Genomic DNA, 18,777 nt, shown 5'->3' on the forward strand with positions numbered 1-18,777 from the left:
ACTCTGGGTGGTTAAGGCCATCTTTTCCTTGTCCTATTTCTGTATTAGGCACTAAGATGTCTTCCCCAGTTACCGTGACCAGGGTCTGCTGTCCTTTGACATTTTCTGCAGATGCAGGCTCAGTTCGCCCTTTTATCCCTGCTCACTCCTAGCTCTGCCTCCTTTTGCCCCTCATTCCTTGAGTCTTAATTTTTGTATGTTGTCCTGGTTAAGGGCAACTGACAGCTTTACACCAAAGCTGAAGTCTCTCGTTTAATCCTAAGCAAGGGGCCTTGAAGAGAACTAAGATCCCCTTCCTTAGGTTACTGGGAGGGCTAAGTCTCTCAGTCCTGGTCATCTCTCTGAGTTTAAATAATCATCAGGCCTAAGAAGCTCCCTACTGTGACTCAGTGTATTTGCATAAACATATCAGTTAAAATAAAAGCACTCGTTCCACTGAGATTTTCTGAGAAGACTTATCGTTCTCTCTTGTTTCTGTGGTTGTATTTTCCTGACGTGGCAAGCAGCATCAACCCACACACGGTTGTGGACTCCCAAGGTAGTCATTCAAAAGTACAGACTGCTGACTATACAGGCAACCACAGTCACAGGCCCCTGGGTCACAGCAGTGCCAGGGCTTAAGTCTTTTACTAGATGACATTCCACTATAACCAACTGGCGTGGGGCACATTTTTGGTCTTAACATACGGCAAGAGCATCGGTTTTGTAGAGTACTGAACTTGTTCACATTTAAACAAAGCTGTACAAACAAAACATCAAAAATCATGTTCCAGAGTAGTGATCCTAAAAGAGAGTTTCCAGTTCCTCCAATCCAGTTTTGGGAATTTTTGCCTCTCTGTCCTTGGTTGATACTAAATCATACAGTGTTTTGGCAACCCCCCCACCCCCACCCCTCAGCTTCATGGTCAGGCTCTGACCGTCTCACTCCTTACCAGCTAAACTTGAGGAGAGTTCATTGGTACAGTGTGGTGGTGGTTCCTCCACTGTCCTTCCTGTCTCTGGGTCTCAAAGTCCTCGAACAGGCTGCAGAGCTACCTTGTGTGGTGGTTGTGTCTAGGTGCTTCCTACTGGCAACACCTGAGCCTGAAAGAAAACCCAGCCTTCCTCCCTGCCCCAGGGTGTTGACCCCAGGCATCCAAGGCCCGACCTTCCCCTACACCTCCAACACACACTGGAAACAAAGTCACAATAACAACCAAGAAAAAGGGAGCTGGAAAAAGGTGCTGGAAAGTTCCTCTGCACTTGCAGTTTCTTCTGCCTGGAATGCATGTAAAAAACTTCATTTTACACAGACCAAAATTGTAGGTTAAAACCAACTCTCACTACCTTTCTATTTTCCCTTGCTGGTCCCATTTCTCTCCTTCCACTATTCCTCTGTGTGTCCTTTTACTCTCATTCGTTCATTTATTGCCTACTATCTGTCAGGACTATTGTAGGTGTGGGGTATATCCGTGAGTGAAACGAAGACCCCTGGCACTGTGGAACTTACATTTGAGGGCAGGGGATGATATAGAGAAAAAAATGCAAAATTAGGGAATTTCAGGTAAGTTTGAAAGGAATTAAACCAGATAAAGTGATAGGTGGGCTGGGGGGTAGGAATAAGAAGGACTGCTTTAGATAGGGTACAAAGTCTCTTCAAGGAGATCAAAATTAAGCTGAAACCTGACTTATAAAAAGGATTCAGCTTATCAGAGGCAGAGGGAATGGCAAGTGCAAAGGCCTTGCAGTAAGAACAAGGATAGCAAGTCCAAGGAACTGAAAGCAAGCCAGTGTGGTTCAGGCTTGGAGATGAGGATGGAGGTGGTAAGGCATGAGGTCAGAGAGTGTGGAGAGGCCAGATCACACAAGTCACCTGGGGGGTGGAGTAGGGGGTTGGATTTTATTCTAAATGCATGGGAAGTCAGTTCCTAGCAGGGTAATGAGTTGTTTTCCAGAGCCTTGACTATCCACTGCTTCTTCGCCTTCTCCATAGAATGGTCCTATAGAGATTTCATGGCAGTGGGGTACAGATAAAAGATTTACTACATACACGAGTTTGGGACATAAGAACAGGTAGGTGATAAATGTAGAGATCCTTCTCTTCACTAGGCTTGTTTGTCATCTTCCATCTTTCGGACATTTTTAAAAATTTTTATTTATTTTGTTGTTGAGAATATACACAGTAAAACATACACCAACAGTTTCTACCTGTACCGTTTAATGACATTGATTACATTCTTCAAATTGTGCAATCCTTCCCACCCTCCTTTTCTGAGTTGTTCCTCCCCCATTAACATAAACTCACTGCCTGCTAAGGTTCCTGTCTAATCTCTCAGTTGCTGTTGTCAATTTGATCCCACATAGATAGTTCTTAAAAGAGCATAATGCTCAAGGCAGACGTTTTTTACTAGTTAAACCATTGTTTGGTTTTAAGAAGATGTCAGGATTTTTTGGTTTAAGGTTTAAAGATTATCTCAGGGCAATAGTTTCAGGGGTTCATCCCACCTTCATGGCTCCAGGAAGTCTGAAGTTCATAAGAATTTGAAATCCTGTTGTCTTTCTGACATCTTCAAGCTACCCTATTCCTATGTACTTATGCCATCTGTTCCTCAGTTTTTTTTCTTAGGTAAATTCATTTGCCTTTGGATTTCTTGACTGTTTTTACCTCAAAATTATAAAGTAGTTGCTTTTTTGGAATCAGATCATTCTTCCATATTTCTTCCAGGAAAATTCGTTAAATTCTAAACCCAAAATACCCACTCATTGCAGAATGATGATTCACAACACTGTTGCAGGGTGGGGTGGCCCACAAGTCACAGCACATCCACATTGCAATCCTAAAATATTAGTTACCGTTTTGCCACCAAAACTGTTACATTTCCATCCATCTTTGAATAGTCCCAAAGGTTTTCCAGATAAAATCCAACTTAAAAATCCAGTGCCAGTTTATTAGCATTTCTCTGCAAATTCCACTGTAGTTGGGATAAAAACATCCAAAAGGTTCACGTGGCTTTGAATTACCCAGTTTTATATTATGTAGTGCTGTAACTCACAGTACATTGTGGTATGTATAAAAACCCCACAGTAATCAACTCCAGTTAGAATGCCTCTCCACCCAAATTAAGTTACCAATTAAATAAATCCTCCTAAATGAGGAGTGAATCTAAGATAAATTAATCCTATCAAATTTGTATTCTTCAGTGGCAACTGTAGTATTCTCACCATTTTTCCTTTAACAACTGAGACAATAAAAAAGAATGGGTAATTCAAATGATTCCATTTAGGAAAGACAACAAATTTTTGTCAATTTTTAATTTTTCAATAGTTACTAATTTTTAAGTGTACCAAAACAAAACCCAAAACCTGTCGTCATCGAGTCAATTCCGACTCACAGGGACCCTGTAAGACAGAGTAGAACTGCTCCATAGTGTTTACAAGGATATTATCTTTACAGAAGCAGACTGCCACATCTTTCTCCCAAGGAGTGGCTGGTGGGTTCAAACCACTGACCCACCTTTTGGTTAGCAGCTGAGCACTTACCCACTATGCCACCAGGGCCCCTTTTTTAAGTGAATAGCTGTATCTAATTTCCTATTGTGCTTTTTTCTCTAAACATCAGCCACTATTTTAACCTTTCTGGAAAAGAACTACACAGACTGAAGGTCTTTCAAAGCTTCCCTATTAATCAGGGCACACACACAGGTGGGATTCTCTTCCAAGTAGGGCAAGACATCCCTAAGAAAGCCAGCTCTCAAGTCAACAAGTCTGTGTAGATTTTTTTCTAGCAATGTTTTTGAGCAATTCCTTTTATCCTTTTCAGCTATCCCTCTCTCCAGCCCAGTACATCCAGAATCCACAGCCAGGTGGGCTTCTGCAAAATCATAGCCTCCCTCTAGCTTTCCCTCCTCTGAGGTTAGTGCTAAAGGAGGAAGGATTCCATCTTCCTGGAATAGACACATGGGGTACTCCCTCCTCTTTTGAATAAGAAAAAAAGAAAGACCTAACTTTCAAAAGTTCTAAGAATAGTATGTCTGTCTCACATTCAAAATCATGGTTCATGTATTATTCTGCAAGGAAATACATCAAAACAATAAGAAAATAAAATAATAAAATTAAATGTAAGTTTATCACCATTTTAATGAATACCTAAATCATATTAGCAATATACATTCAGATGACTCAAGTTTTTTGTTTTTGTGTTTTTTAAAATCTGGTTGAAATTTTAGCTGAAATGCCACAATCTTGCAGAAACACACTCCCATATTTGAAATAGGAAAGGATTTAAAGAGAGTAGAGTCACATTGGAAACCCTGGTGGTGTAGTGGTTATGAGCTATGGCTACTAACCAAAAGGTTGGCAGTTCAAAGCCACCAGCCACTCCTTGGAAACACTAGGGCAGTTCTACCCTGTCCTATAGGGTCACTGTGAGTGGGAATCATCTCCAGGGCAACAGGTTGGGTTTAGGTTGGTTATTCTCCGTGGTTGACTGCAAGTTAGCAGCCATCTATGGATCCAGTCTCCTGGAGCTCCCTGCAGTTATCACAGGATGACTATAGTTCACCCCTCACAAGTTGTGAGAGAACACACTTCTGAAGAGTTTTTAACTAAGGGCCACATATTTCTTCTCCTTATTCCCATCAGTGTTTCCGTATGGGTCCCCAGGCCTGAAAAACACCCATCCTTTACTTTTTAAAGTTCTTTTTATTTTTTTCTTAACCAAGCTACACGGAAACACTGCATTGGCCCAAATCCCCAGTCTGGCTCTAAAGGTAACTGGCTAAGCTGTTGTTGCACAATCGGTAGCATTCTCCCAAATGAGGAGTGTATCCAAGGTAAATTAAATTAATCCTATCAAATCTGTATTCTCCAATTGCACTGTAGTATTCTCACCATTTTTTTTTTCCCGTTTAACAACAGTGACAACAAAAAGAATGCATAATTCAAATGTTTCCATTTAGGAAACATAATAAAATCAGTTATCAATTTTTAAGTAAACAGGTCAGATCGTTGGGTTTCAGGAGTTTCCTCGTGGGGCCTCTGACCATCTTAAGGAGGTAGGATAAACCTGAGGAGATTAATGAGACTTTCCTCAGTCTGGTCTCTGCCAGAAAGGATGACCCATTTTGCTTACAGCAACTTTCCACAACCTGTGGTGGAAACTGAACTTCGGTACATTGTGAAACACTGCACCTAACTCATTACTGCAGCCAGCTCCTCAGTAACAGGGCCATCCAGGCATGTCAGGAGTTGTCAAGCTGGTAGGAACCAGTTTGGTGGAGTTTATTACAGGGTTGTTAGTCAGCCCTCATTAGCTCACCAACTGGTGAAAATTAAGCCCCTCAAGCTAGCTAGGCCCAAGGTACAAAAGCTGAAAGATATTTACATATCCTACATAAAATTATAGATGGGAAACATATATCTTTGTTCAATGAAGACCATGAATACTAAAACTATATGCTGTAGTTCGTTAAGCAAAGGCATGGGGAACTAGACGTAAGGATATGGAAGGAGGAAGGAATGGTGGGTGTGAGATAGATAAGCACAAGAGGAGGGAAACAAGGAAAATGAAAAAAAAGGAAAGTGGAAAGACCTAGGAGGTTCCAAGATGAGTGTTAAAGGGTGTCTTAGGCTGGATTCTCCAGAGAAACAAAACCAGTAAAGCATATAAATATTTATATAGGGAGATTTATATTAAGGAAATGGCTTACGCGGTTGTAGAAGCTGGAACATCCCAAATCTGTGGGTCAGGCTGGAGGCTTCTCCTGATTCACGTAGCCACAGGGGCTGGCGAACCCAAGATCGGCCAAGTCAGACAACAGAGTTCTTGCTCACAGGCTGCAAAGACAGATTTTGAATTTAATACAGCAGGTAAGCTGCTAGCTCACGTCCCAAGAATCGGAGTTCAGACGATCAGGAGCCAGCTGCAGGATCCAGAGCAAGCAGAAGCCCACGAGCTTTGCCAGAGAGTCCACCTGTATTAGCTGTAGGCCACACCCCCAAGGAAACGCCCTTTCAACTGATTGGTTACTCACAGTAGATCCCATCATGGAGGTGATCACATTATGTCAAATCTTATCACGGAAGTGATCACATTATCATAAGACTGCCGAACTACATCATAACTGCCAAAGCACTGAGAATCATGGCCCAGCCAAGTTGACACACAACCTTAAAGATCACAAAGGGTATACTGTATAAGTTCAGAGACTACTTGAGAAATTTTTATCTGTTTTTAGATTGTATGACCCTTGAGGGTAGGGACAGAGTTTGTCTTTGTGTGCACTTTACTATTATTTGACAAAGAGTCAGAAGAAGTTTCTTAGATAAACTGAGAGATGCTCATGAAAAGATATTGACATCATTACTTGCAAATTGACAAACAAATGTAGCACGTTGTCAATACCCTACAATTCTCACATAAAACCCAAGTCAAAATCAGTTATACATATCTGTGATGAAATGAGGCCCATGAAAAATAGAAGATGGGTCTTGTGGCCCACAGGTTTACTGATCACACCCTCACTGATTGCTTAGGCAATCCCAGCTGCATTTAACCGTAGCCTTCTTACTGATGGAGTCAGGTGAACTGTGGATTCCTAATATGCCATGCTCTTGTGTATGTAGGTATTTGAGATAACTTTGCCTGGAATATTCTCTTCATATTCCCTGTTTTCCCAGTCCCGTCAGCACACGCCACTCTTAGAGCACTTATCACAATGCTCTAAGGGTATGTGACTATCTCAACTAGATTCAAGAGCCTAGATTATATAGTCCATGTTTTATTCCGCTTGGTATTTTTCCCCAGCTCTTAGTGCAAGCTTGGGTGAATATTGTTTAGCAATGAATGCTGAGTTGAATGAATTCTGTACATAATAATTTAAATAATTTCATTAGAACAAAAATCATATCATGCCACTTGTGTGCTTAAACCTTTCTGGTGGCTTCCTATTGCACTGAAAAAGATTCTAAACTCTTTGAGAGAACTTTAGAAGTTTCTTTTTACCTCTTTACTCTCTTTGCCTAACCGGTTTAAGTGGCAACCACACTGATCTTGCATTTCCTGAACAACCCAAGGTCCTGCCCAACGTAAGTCTTTGCACCTGCCATTTCCTCTGCCGAGAACATGCATTACTTCTCTTTTCTTATAGTTGGTTCCTTTTTGTCTTTCATATCTTAGCTTAAATGTCATTTCCTCAAAGAGTCCCTCCTTGATCACCCAATCTAAAGACAGTCTCTTTTATAACTCTCTAACAGCATCTTGCTCTGTTCTTTTATAGCATTTAATACAATCTGTAATTATAATTCATTCACTTATATTTTTGTTATATCTTCACTAGCTCTAAACTCCATGAAAGAGGAACTATATGTATGTTTTATTTATGAATATAAACCTAGTACCTAGAATATAATAGGTGCTCAGTATTTGTCAAATGATTAATAAAACATCATCATGTTATTGCTCTGATGGCAGATGTGCCTGGCTACTTGAGGGTACCAATAACTTCAGTAGTTTGAAGTCTTCTTTCCAAGTCATTGAAGCCATACACAAACTCACTTTGTCTGATTAACCAGTACTTGATAAGCTGTTTAGGCAAGTGTCTGAGTGAATGATATAGGCAAGGGCTGCCCAGAAATCTAAAGCTTTGTTTAGACCTTGGTTATCACCTAAGACAAAAGCAGGAAAAGGCAGCATGGTATAAAAGTAGCATGAGTTTACATTGATACACTTGGGTTCACATCCTGCCTTCATCATTTCCTAGCTGGGTGACGTTGGCCATGCTATTTGCTCTCTTTGAACTTTAATTTCTTAAGTGTAAATGAGGATAATAATACCTACATCACAGGTTGTTATGAGAATTAAGTAGATTCAAAGGGCCTAGAACAATTTTCAGTGTATGAAAGATGTTAAGAAATCACAGCTATTGTTATGATTATCAGGTATCGGGCCAGTGGATAATTTTATGAGCCATATGGCCTGATAAATATGGTATATAACTTATTCTTTGCAAGACATTTCTTTGATTTGGAAAACTGAGCATCCTAAGGGCTTAGCCGTTTTCATTTTTCTTCTTTCCCTTCCTTCTTCCCCATTAACTTGTTCAAGGAATTTTTCATGTCTTCATTCCTAAGGGTATAGATGATGGGGTTCAGCAGGGGGGTGACAGCAGTGAAAAACACCGGCAGCACCTTGTCCTCTGGGAGGCCGGTGGATGGGCGGGAATAGATGAAGATGCAGTGTCCCAGGAACAGTGCAACGACACTGAGGTGGGCTGCACAGGTGGAGAGGACCTTCCATCTGCCCTCAGAGATCTGCTGCCTCAGACTCACCAGGATGACAGCGTAGGACACCACGAGCACCACAAAACAGACCATGGAGATCAGCCCACTGTTGGAGACGATGAGAATCTCAATGATGTGGGTATCCATGTAGGCGAGTTTGATCACCTGCGGGACATCGCAGAAGAAGTCGTCAATCTCATCAGGACCACAGTAGGGCAGCTTGATGGTGAGGGAGGTCAGGGCTATGGAGTGGATGGTCCCGCCTGACCAGAGGGCCACAGCCAACAGCACAGCTTCCAGTTCATCACTGTCATGTACTGCAGGGGTTTGCAAATGGCCACATACCAGTCCTAGGCCATGACACTGAGGAGAAAGATCTCTGTGCAGGCAAAGAGGTGCAGGAAGAACATCTGGGTCACACAGGCATCCAAGGAGATGAGCTTCTCCTCTGACCAGGTGTCCAACAGCATCTTGGGGACAGTGACAGTGGAGTTACAGACGTCAGTAAAGGACAGGTTGCTGAGAAAGAAATACATGGGGGTATGGAGCCAGTGGTCACAGATAATAGTTACGACAATGAGTATGTTTCTAATTAGTGTCAGGACATAGAAAATGAGGAATATGGCAAATATCTGCACCTTCTGATTCACAGATAAACCTTTAAGGTGAAAATGTGTCACAAAGTTTGATTCCATTTTCTCTGATGAACACTCCTGTCAAGAATTAGAAAAACAAACAAACAAAAAAAGACAAGAAACCTAAAACTTAACATCTATATCAATCATTTGGCCACTTAATTTTTTTTTCAGTTGTGCTTTAGGTGCAAGTTTACAGCTCCAGTTAATTTCTCATACAAAAATTTATACACATATTGTTATGTGATATTAGTTGCAATCCCCACAATGTGACAGCACTCGCCCCGTTTCAACCCCGGGTTCCCTGTGTCCATTCAACCAGTTCCTGCCCCTTTCTGCCTTCTCATCCTGCTTCCGGACAGGAGCTGAGCCTTTGGTCTTATGTATCTGATTGAACTAAGAAGCACACTCCTCATGAGTATTATATTTTGTTGTATGCTCCAGTCTAATCTTTGTCTGAAGAATGGGCTTCGGGAATGGTTTTAGTTCTGGGTTAACAGAGCATCCGGGGGCCATAGTTTCGGGGGTTCCTCCAGTCTCCTTAGACCATTGAATCCAGTCTTTTTACGTGAACTTGAGTTCTGTTCCGCACTTTTCCTCTGCTCCGTCCAGGACTCTTTGTTATGTTCCCTGTCTGGGCGGTCATTGTGTATGCACTTTATAGATAATAAAGTTTTGCTGAACTGAAATGAAATACTTCCTCCCCTTTAAATATTTAATTCACAACCATTGTTCATTACTCTTCAACTACTTACCTTCAAGGATTTCTCCATCTGAATGAGCTCAGCAGAATAACCAAAATAATGAGAGGGGCTTGATATTTTTAGCAAATGTAATTCTTAACTAGTTAAAAAGCATCCATGAACTAATAATTTGTAACTACTTGCTGGTACAGAAATGGGGAAGTTTGGTTTGTATGTGAAAATTCTGATTCTACTTGCTAAAGATGGGACACCTGGGACAAAAAGAAAAAGGATGTTAGCATGTTTATCCAAAAGAGATGTTTGGAGTGCTTTTTCACATTCTCCTCATACAGTAGGAAGGTTTGTGTTGTAAATTTTGCAAGTCGGTTCCAGTGCATGCTTGAGACATCTGCAGCATTAGGATGCATTTAGTTGTAAATGACAGAATCCAGTCTACCAAGGGTTTACACAATAATGATGTTTAATTTTCTCACCTGAGAAGAAGTCTGGAGAAGGCAGTCGGAGCAGCTCGATGATGTCATCGAGGACCCAGACTCTGTCTATCCGTCTGTTCTTCCATATCCTTTACCACTTCATGGCTACTACAGCTTCAAATATCAAGTCCTCACAGGACTGCATTCAAAATAGGAAGGAATAAAAAACTGGGACAAAAACTTTTTTCCTTGACAGTCTGTGTTTTTTTTTTTTTGTGGGAAGAACAATTTTCAGGAAGTCCCCCAGCAGACATCTATCTCCTTCTGTCTCATTGGCCATCTAGATTTAGGTCACGTGCCCACTCCTAGACCAATTCAAGAAATATGGGCTAAGACCAATCACAATTCATTTCTTGGGGCTTGGGTAGGGACCTACCTTCTTTGACCTCAAGGGCTGTCTACTTACCACCCAAACAAGATGGGGCTTTTAGTTAGCCAGGAAGAAGGGTATGTGGACAGGTCGTGGGTGGAATGTGAACAGTGACTGACCTGCTGCTGGGGGAAATGATCAAGATTTTTAATATCCTTCCTGCTCTTGCCACCTTATATACAATTTAGAAGTTGAAGCAACAGGAGATATATCTTAATATCGTCACATAATTAGTTCATGGGAGCCTATTGAAAAGATAATTCTTAATTGCTACCAGATGAGTTGTTTGGCGGTCTCAAAGGGCTTTGAGATTGTCGAAGTCCTAGAGGCCCGTAAGCTTGTATTTTCTTTCTGATATGCTAGGACATCTAAGCAACTGAACAGGAAACATCACTGAAACAATAAGCTCGTCATTATTAGCTTCAAGGAACTACAGATATTCAAACTCAAATTGTACGTGGGGATTGGCCAGGTGACAGCTGAAGGTTATGATCATTTTCTTTCTATTGTTGGCCAGTTGTATGCTACAGACTTAGGGGAATTTCTTTGAGATACAGTGCAGTTGGGACTACTTTGAGAAAAAAAAAAAGACAGTTCTGCCTATAGCAACTCAGCCACAGAAGGAACAACTGACTTGAGAAGTAAAGGGGTCTAGATGCTTGCAGAGGCCACTCCTTTATGTAGACTAGCGCTGGAGTCAGGGTGGAGCTTCCAGACTAAGATAGACTAGGAAGAAAGGCCTGGTGATCTATTTCTGTAAAAATCAATACAACCGTCTGGATCACAGCAGTTCAATCTGCAGCCAGTCATGGGGATGGCAGAGGACCAGGCAGCATTTCATTTCATTGTGCATGGGATCACCTTGAGTCAGGGCCTGACTGGACTGCAGCTAACGATATGCCTCCCACTTGGAAATACTGATTTCTTTCAGACCACAAAGAGAAAGCCTTGAGCTCCCTCTAGAAGATAGAGTATGTGGCCACTTCCCCATTCTGAGCCCCCTTCTTATTAACCTCCATGGGTATCTTAACTCCCTTTCTCAAAAACAGGAGCCGATACTCCCTTACTGCCTTGGGCACATCGCTGTTATAGCACTTACCACATTGTGGTTTTGGTTTATAGTGCATCTCTCCCTTACTCTTGTGAGCCATGTGAGGGCACCAACCATGAGGTCCTCTTCACTAGTTATAACAGCCTCTGGGACATGGTGGGCCCTCAGCAACTGTGTTCGTTAGAAGAATGAAAACATTCATGAGAAGAAATAATAAATGTTAACATTCTTGGGATGACCACATTTTATCTTGCAATGCTCAGTGATTTCTCCTACTTTCTTCTCTATTTTTTTCTCCATCATATACTGCAACTAACAATACTTATAGCCCTTGCACAGGCAATATTTCACTTAATTCTCACAACTCTATGGGGGCAGATATCTGTGTCTGCACTTTTTCTAGATGAAGGAGCTGACATTCAGATAGGTAGGGTAAGTTGCTCAAGGTCAGGAAGTAGAGCAAGGAAATGATGCCAGGTTTTTCTGATTTCAGATTCCATGATCTAGTTAGGCTAGTTTACTACTTTCCCTTGGATTTTTGCCAGCTTTAGCCTTCATTCAGTTGTGTGCAACAGCCTGTATAATACACATACACATAGATTGGCAAAATGAAGATTGATTTCTTTGGCTCCCCCTACTGCTTTGTAAAAAGTAATCACTAATTATAAACGATTCAAACAATGTAACATTCGTTCTCAAACGTGACTCCGTAATTAAAATCATCTGGGGAACTTAAATAATTACTGAATCTTGGGACTCACTCCTAGAGATTCTGCTCTAATTGTTCTAGGTGCAGCCTGAGCAGTCAGCATGTTAGCAGAGCCCCAGATGATTCTAATGTGCTAAGCTGAGAGCCACGGAAATACAGAAACAGGTAAAGAAAATTAAAAAACCAACATAATCTCACCTCGGAGAGATAGCCACCACTGTTAATATTCTGGTGATTTTTCCCTCTCTTTGCATGGACACATGCACCCGATATTATAAAACCAGGCTATCATGCAAGTTGTTTTGTAACTTGATTTATCACTTGTCTAAAATGTGCACACTTGTGTGTGTGTACACATTTTGTTGTGTGCTGTTGAGTCAATTTGTAACTCAGTGACCCCATGTGACAGAGTATAATTGCCCCATAGGGTTTTCTAGGCTGTAATCTTTGCAGAGGCAGATCACCAGGTCTTCCTCCCATGGAGTTACTGGGTGAGTTTGAACCGCCAACCTTTCTATTCGCAGCCAAGCACTTAACTATTGCATCACCAGGGCTCCTTATACACATTTAATGCCTATATAATATTCCACTGTATGAATGTAGCAATTACTTTAAAAATCCCCTACTGATGGAAGTTTACATTAAATTTTTTTTTTTTTTTTTTTGTTAAAATCAGCACGCAGTAAACACCCCTGTAACACTTTTATACCACCAGCCTTGTTAAAGTACCACTGTTTCTCTTCCGTTGTGCGTGGGGTCACCATGAGTCAGAGGCCAATTTATCAGCAGCTAACAACAACAATAATTTATTTCTCTAGACTGATTCATGCTTTATTACACTATCCTCTCATTATCTAAAGTAAGAAAGAGAAAAAGGGAGGGAGAGAGGGAGGGAGGAAGGAAGGGAGGAAGGGAGGGAGGAAGGGAGGAAAGGAGGAAAGAGGGATGGAGGGAAGGAAGGAAGGACAGACACATCCAGGAGATAGAAAACCGAGCTCTCTTCCGTTATTTCCTATTTCTATATTTCCTCTGCCTACTTCTGAGCATGTCAGTGTGTGTGAGACCTGGTGAAGTCCCGTTTCCTAACCATGGCTCCCTGGGGCCGTTTTCCTCTGGTCCAGGAGATGGGCATTCAGGAAGCAACCAGCCAGGGGTACTCTTGAGACAGATTTCCCAGAAGGTAGTCCGTTAACCACAAGAGGTCACTAGGGGATAAAAGACCACGGCTTCTCTGCGCAAAGTGTTCTGGGTCAACACACTGGTGTTCAGGGTGTTTGTTGACAGTGGCCGGAATCACAGGGGCAGAGTGATCTGATAGGATACAAGGATTCTAGATTTATTGTAAACATTGATTTGCTGCAACATGTAAAGGAAAATACCTCTTTTCCTAATCACACCACCAGCCGTTGCTTTTAGGAATTATCTTGCCATCATAGAAAGGTTGAGTAGAGAGAAGCAGTTAAGCACACAGGCTTAACACCCTTGGATTCCATTGCTTGTCCTTCGGGTTCCTTGAAAATTTGGAGAATACAAGCACATATGAACAGGAAAATTAAAATCCATTTCACCTCTCAGTTGCCCCTTCTAAGACTGGGAACTACCACCGAGGAAAAGGGGCCCAGATGCCCGGTTTACTTCCCCTTGTCCCCAACCTCCTTTGAATCCTAGCCATCTAATTTGTCCCTTGTTAACTCACTAAATTGTGTGGTATGTTTTTCATATGTTTTGTCTAGCCTTTTTAGTTGTCCTAAGTAGGAAGTATGGCCTAAATTACTCAGTCCACCATTAATGAAAAAGAAGTAAATGCCTTTTTATTGATTAAAAACAATACACTTTTTCGGAAAACATTTCTAAAAGCACAGAAATCATCAACACAAGATTCATGGTAAAGTTTACTTCTATGATGGAGGCAGTGAGATGGGTGGGAGAGAATCCCAAAAGTATGTAAATTATTCTCAAGGTTCTGTTGTCTATGTTGAGTGGTGAGTTCCAGTATACATAAAGAAAACAAATAAATTTGGCAGTGCATAAGCCAAAGGTGAGAGCGTATTATGAATCGAGAATTATGAGAATCCAATTTTGTGCATGTGGGGTTCAAAAAAACATCCTGTCACTCAAAGTCTTTCAATGTTTTTGGTAGACTTTACTAAATATTTGGGAATCATGTCTTAGGGTTACATAGTCTTCTTGTGGTTTTTGCCAAAACTTTCTTTTTCTGTCTCTTCCTTCCCTGTAGATAGTGAAAAAAATTATTTTATTTTCTAGAGCAGAACAGTCCTCTACATAATCAGACCCCTTGGGATGTCAGCTTCTACCCCCAGCTATATTCTCAAATAAATACGGTTCCCTTCCCAAGAGGAATTGTATTTAATTAAATTTTCTCCATATTCTTATGTTAGCACTGTGGGAGTGACAACATTCCATAGGAAACCCTAAGTAAAACATAATGTATTACCTTGGTTTTGTTTAAAACATTTATCTATCTGTCTGCCTGTCTGTCTATTTATCTATGTAATCTTGAATGGAAGGATATACATAGACATCTGCATTGGTTGTCTCTGAATATTAGGGCTCTGAATGCTTTTAATTTTCCTGTTCATATGTGCTTGTATTTTCCAAATTTTCTAGCATGATCTTCAGCTACGTTTATTATCAAAAAGAAAAAAAAAACTCGATCTAAAATGTTTTTCTGAGTTTATACCATAAACTCCTGCACAAGGCTTAACTTCCTTAACACGTTATTTTAATGTATCTTTTTCAGAGCTTCACATATGTTTAGCATTTCACAATAACTTTTTAGTTAACGAATTATTCACTACTCCGAAAAAACAAAATAAGTAAATAGCAGCCCATGAAGGTGATACTTTGCATGTGATTTATTTGGAACTTCCAAGGGTTGTGATAAATTCTCTAGGGCGATTTGTGCTTCATTACAGTATTCCTGTCAACCCATTAAAGAACATAACTACTGGACAACAGCAAGTGTTTTTCTATTGACTTTGCAAAACCAAACCCAACCCACTGCCATCGAGTAGTGACCCTATAAGACAGAGTAGAACTTCCCCATAGGGTTTCCAAGGCTGTAATCTTTATAGAAGCAAACTGCCACATCTTTCTCCCACAGAGCAGCTGGTGGGTTTGAACTACCCACCTTTTAGTTAGCAGCCAAGTGTTTAACCACTGCACCACCAGGCCTCCTTTCTGTTGACTTAGAAAGGGTTTAAGTGGTAAGAAAGTAGAACTGTCCCATAGGGTTTTCTTGGCTGTAATCCTTACAGGAGCAGACTGCCAGATCTTTCTCCTGCAAAGCCGCTGGGTGAGTTTGAACTGCCAACCTTTTGATTAGCAGGCCAGCGCTTAACTGTTGTGCCGCCAGGGCTCCTTTGTAAATTCTCCAAGTGTCCTTAAAAATAAATAAGGGTATTCCAGAGTTACTGGGTGCAGTGAGTGCTCCATTAGGTCAAGCTTGCTAACTATGCTGTCAATTTTTTCCCATCCTTAAAAATAACTAAGAAAGGTATGGATAAACTCTATACCGAGGACTTGAATTTATCTGTTTGCCCTTATAGCTATTTTTCTCAATGTATTTTGAGGTTCTGTTATTAGTTGCATTAAGTATAAAGTAAAAGTTACTTGTTTCTGGTGAATGAATCCTTTTATCATTATGTAGTTACCCAGTCCTCCTTCTATTAACGCATTTGCAAATGTGTGTATGTTTTCTTAGTTCCTCTCCTTCTCCCTCTGTTGCTCTAGGTGAATAGAGACCAGCTGTCTGCTTTGAACTTAATACCGCTTTCTCAGGTTAGTTTGGTTACTATTTGCCTGGTAACATTTCCCATCCTTTTACTCTGAATCTTTCTGACTCTTTTCATCTTAACTGTGTGTCTTATAACCAGCATATACTATATATATATATATATATTTTTTAATCCAGTCTGAGGATATATTAACTGAAGACCTTAATCATGTATATCTATCAAAATTTAGAAGTTTTGTATTTATTTCTACCATCTTCTTTTGTACTATTTGTTCTGCCTTTTCCATGTTTCTTTTTCTCCCCTTTCTTCCTTTTTTTCAGTAGGATATTCATTCTTGAGGTAGATCTTCACTGCACATAGAATTCTATGTTGGCAGTTATTTTCTTCTGGCACATTGATGAGATCATCCCACTTTCTCCTGGCTTTGGTTGTTGCTATTGAGATATCAGTGAACAGTGACTATGGCTCCTTTGAAGGTCATCTATTTTCTCTGGCTGCTTTTGAGATTATTCTCTTTGTTGTTGTTCTACAGTTTCAGTATAAACTGTTTATGTATGAGCTTTTTATATGTCGTGCCTCAATTCACTGGATTTCTTGAATCCGTAAATCGATGCTTCATCAGTTTGGAAATTTTTTAGTAATCTGCTTTTGAAATATTACTTTTGCCTCATTTTCTCTCTTCTCTGGTAGGTTGCATGTAGGTTAGACTTTCTCACTGATTCCCCTGTGTCTCTGACATACTCTACTGTACAAGTAGTCCCCGACTTATGATGGGATTCCGTTCCGATGTAAGTCGGTTCTCATGTAAGTTGAATACCTCTTTTTTTTTCAGCTTTCATTATTATTGCCTTTTATTATATTTATAAATCCAATCTTTATTTGTCTTTGGGGGTTGGAAACATTACCTCTGAGAATGACAACATCAGCAAATCACACACTGCAACACTACGTAGTACATATTACTAAAGATAAGATGTACCAAACAAGAAGAGACGGTTGTAAGTGTAACTGTGGTTAGTCATAACTCCAGTACTTCTCTAAGTCAGGGTAATCCTTTCTCTCTGTGCTTTGTGCTAGACATCTTCTACGGATATATCTTCCTGCTTATTAATTCTCTCTTCAGCTATTAAAGCCATTCATCAAATTCTTGGTATCAGTTATTTCTTTTTGGTTCTTTTTTCAGATCCACTATGTAACTACTCAGTTTCTAATATCCTGTCAAAGTTTTCAACTTTGGCTTTTATCTCCTTGAATATTATAAGCATGGCTTTTACAGTCTTTGATAATTTCAATTTCTAGAGTTCCTGAAGATCTATTTCTGCTGGTTCTCCTTCATGTTCTCTTGCTTACTGACTTGTTTGTCTGTCTTTTAAGGTGTGCTAAACACTATATTTGGAAGTTTATTTGTAGAAATAATTTGATGTCTAGGATAATGTTATCTTCCTACTTTTATACCAGGCATTTTCTACAAGATTCCTGGTTGATTTTATACATACTCCCTTAATTTTTTCCTATTCTTGTGAAGTGCTTTCAATCTTCAATTTGTTTTGGAAGTGTGAGTGGATGTGAGTTTTCATTTAAAAAATATCCAAGGATCTGTCTTAGGCTCTATTCTTTACCTGGTAATATGTTGCTTCAGTCACACATTTTATTGTGCTTCTATGGTTAGTCCAGCTGACAGTGCTTTTGCCCGGAATCACTGTTAACGCATGAACGATATATATATTTTTTAACAAACTGCCTGGAGACACATGGTTTATATGCTTGCTCTTTTCTCGAACATCCGTCTGAGATTTCTCAGGAATATAGTGCTTGCACTTGGAAAGTCACCAGGGTTTGATTCCAAGGCTCGCAATCGCAAATGGTGGCTCCTGCCGCCGTCGAAATTCCAACCCAGCGGCTCTGTCGCTGCCTCCCTGGCCACAGCGTCCCCGAGCGCCCCCTCGTGGCTGTCCGGCCCGGTTTAGCACGGGCTTCGGGCACAGCAATGGGTGAGCATGCTCTCTATGGGACGCCTCGGCTCTGCTCGCCTCGCTCCTCCTTGGCCCCGCGCGCCCGCGACTCTACCGGGCACAGCGGCTGGCCCATTTCCCCAAGGGCATGGCCCACCCCGCAGCCCCCAGTCCCTTCGGGGCAGAGTCCCTGGCCCCGGCCCAGACTGGGTCCCGCCGGTAACCCGTCCCTTCCCGCAAGTCCTGCAGCTGCTCAGCGCTGCTTTCTCAGCGGCCCAAGCGTCTGCCTCAACGTCTCTTCTTGATTTTCTGTTAATTGTGAATTAAGATAGAACGAATTTTCTAATAATTATCCTTAGGAAATCTCAACCAAAAAACAAAAACAAATCAATATCACAATATAACAATAAAACGCTAGCAGCATTACCATGAAAATTAGAAATAAGCAAGGAGGCCCACTATCAACATTTTAACCATTTTCTGTATTAACTAATGTGTATGAGGCTATTGAAAAGGACTATAACAATTTTTAAAAATTATTTGTAGAAGGTATGATATTTCTTTTAGATTAGAATTTCTTAAATGGAAGAAAATCAATCGGAAAAACTATTAGAACTAGTTATAAATTGCCAAAAGGAGGTAAGTAACTAAAGAAATAGCCTTTCTATAATAAAATAAACAGCTTTTCTAACAGCGTCAATAAGTTAAAAATATAATGGAAAAAATGTCCCACTACCAGAGCAACAAAAATTTCAAAGTTCCTAGAATAAACTTCACAAGAACTACACAGGGCCTACTGACAAAAGAACTACAAAAATCCAATGAGTTACAAAAATGAAGATGTGAATAGAGAGACATATTATTTT

The 18,777-nt window shown here is 40.6% G+C and overlaps 1 pseudogene; it reads right to left on the reverse strand.

The window, feature by feature from the left end:
• Positions 1-7,987: 7,987 nt before the first annotated feature.
• LOC101351741 (olfactory receptor 4E1-like) lies at positions 7,988-9,044 on the reverse strand (annotated as a pseudogene).
• Positions 9,045-18,777: the final 9,733 nt, after the last annotated feature.

Source organism: Trichechus manatus, unplaced genomic scaffold, assembly GCF_000243295.1.
Source record: "Trichechus manatus latirostris isolate Lorelei unplaced genomic scaffold, TriManLat1.0 scaffold00016, whole genome shotgun sequence".
Taxonomy (NCBI): Eukaryota; Metazoa; Chordata; class Mammalia; order Sirenia; family Trichechidae; genus Trichechus; species Trichechus manatus.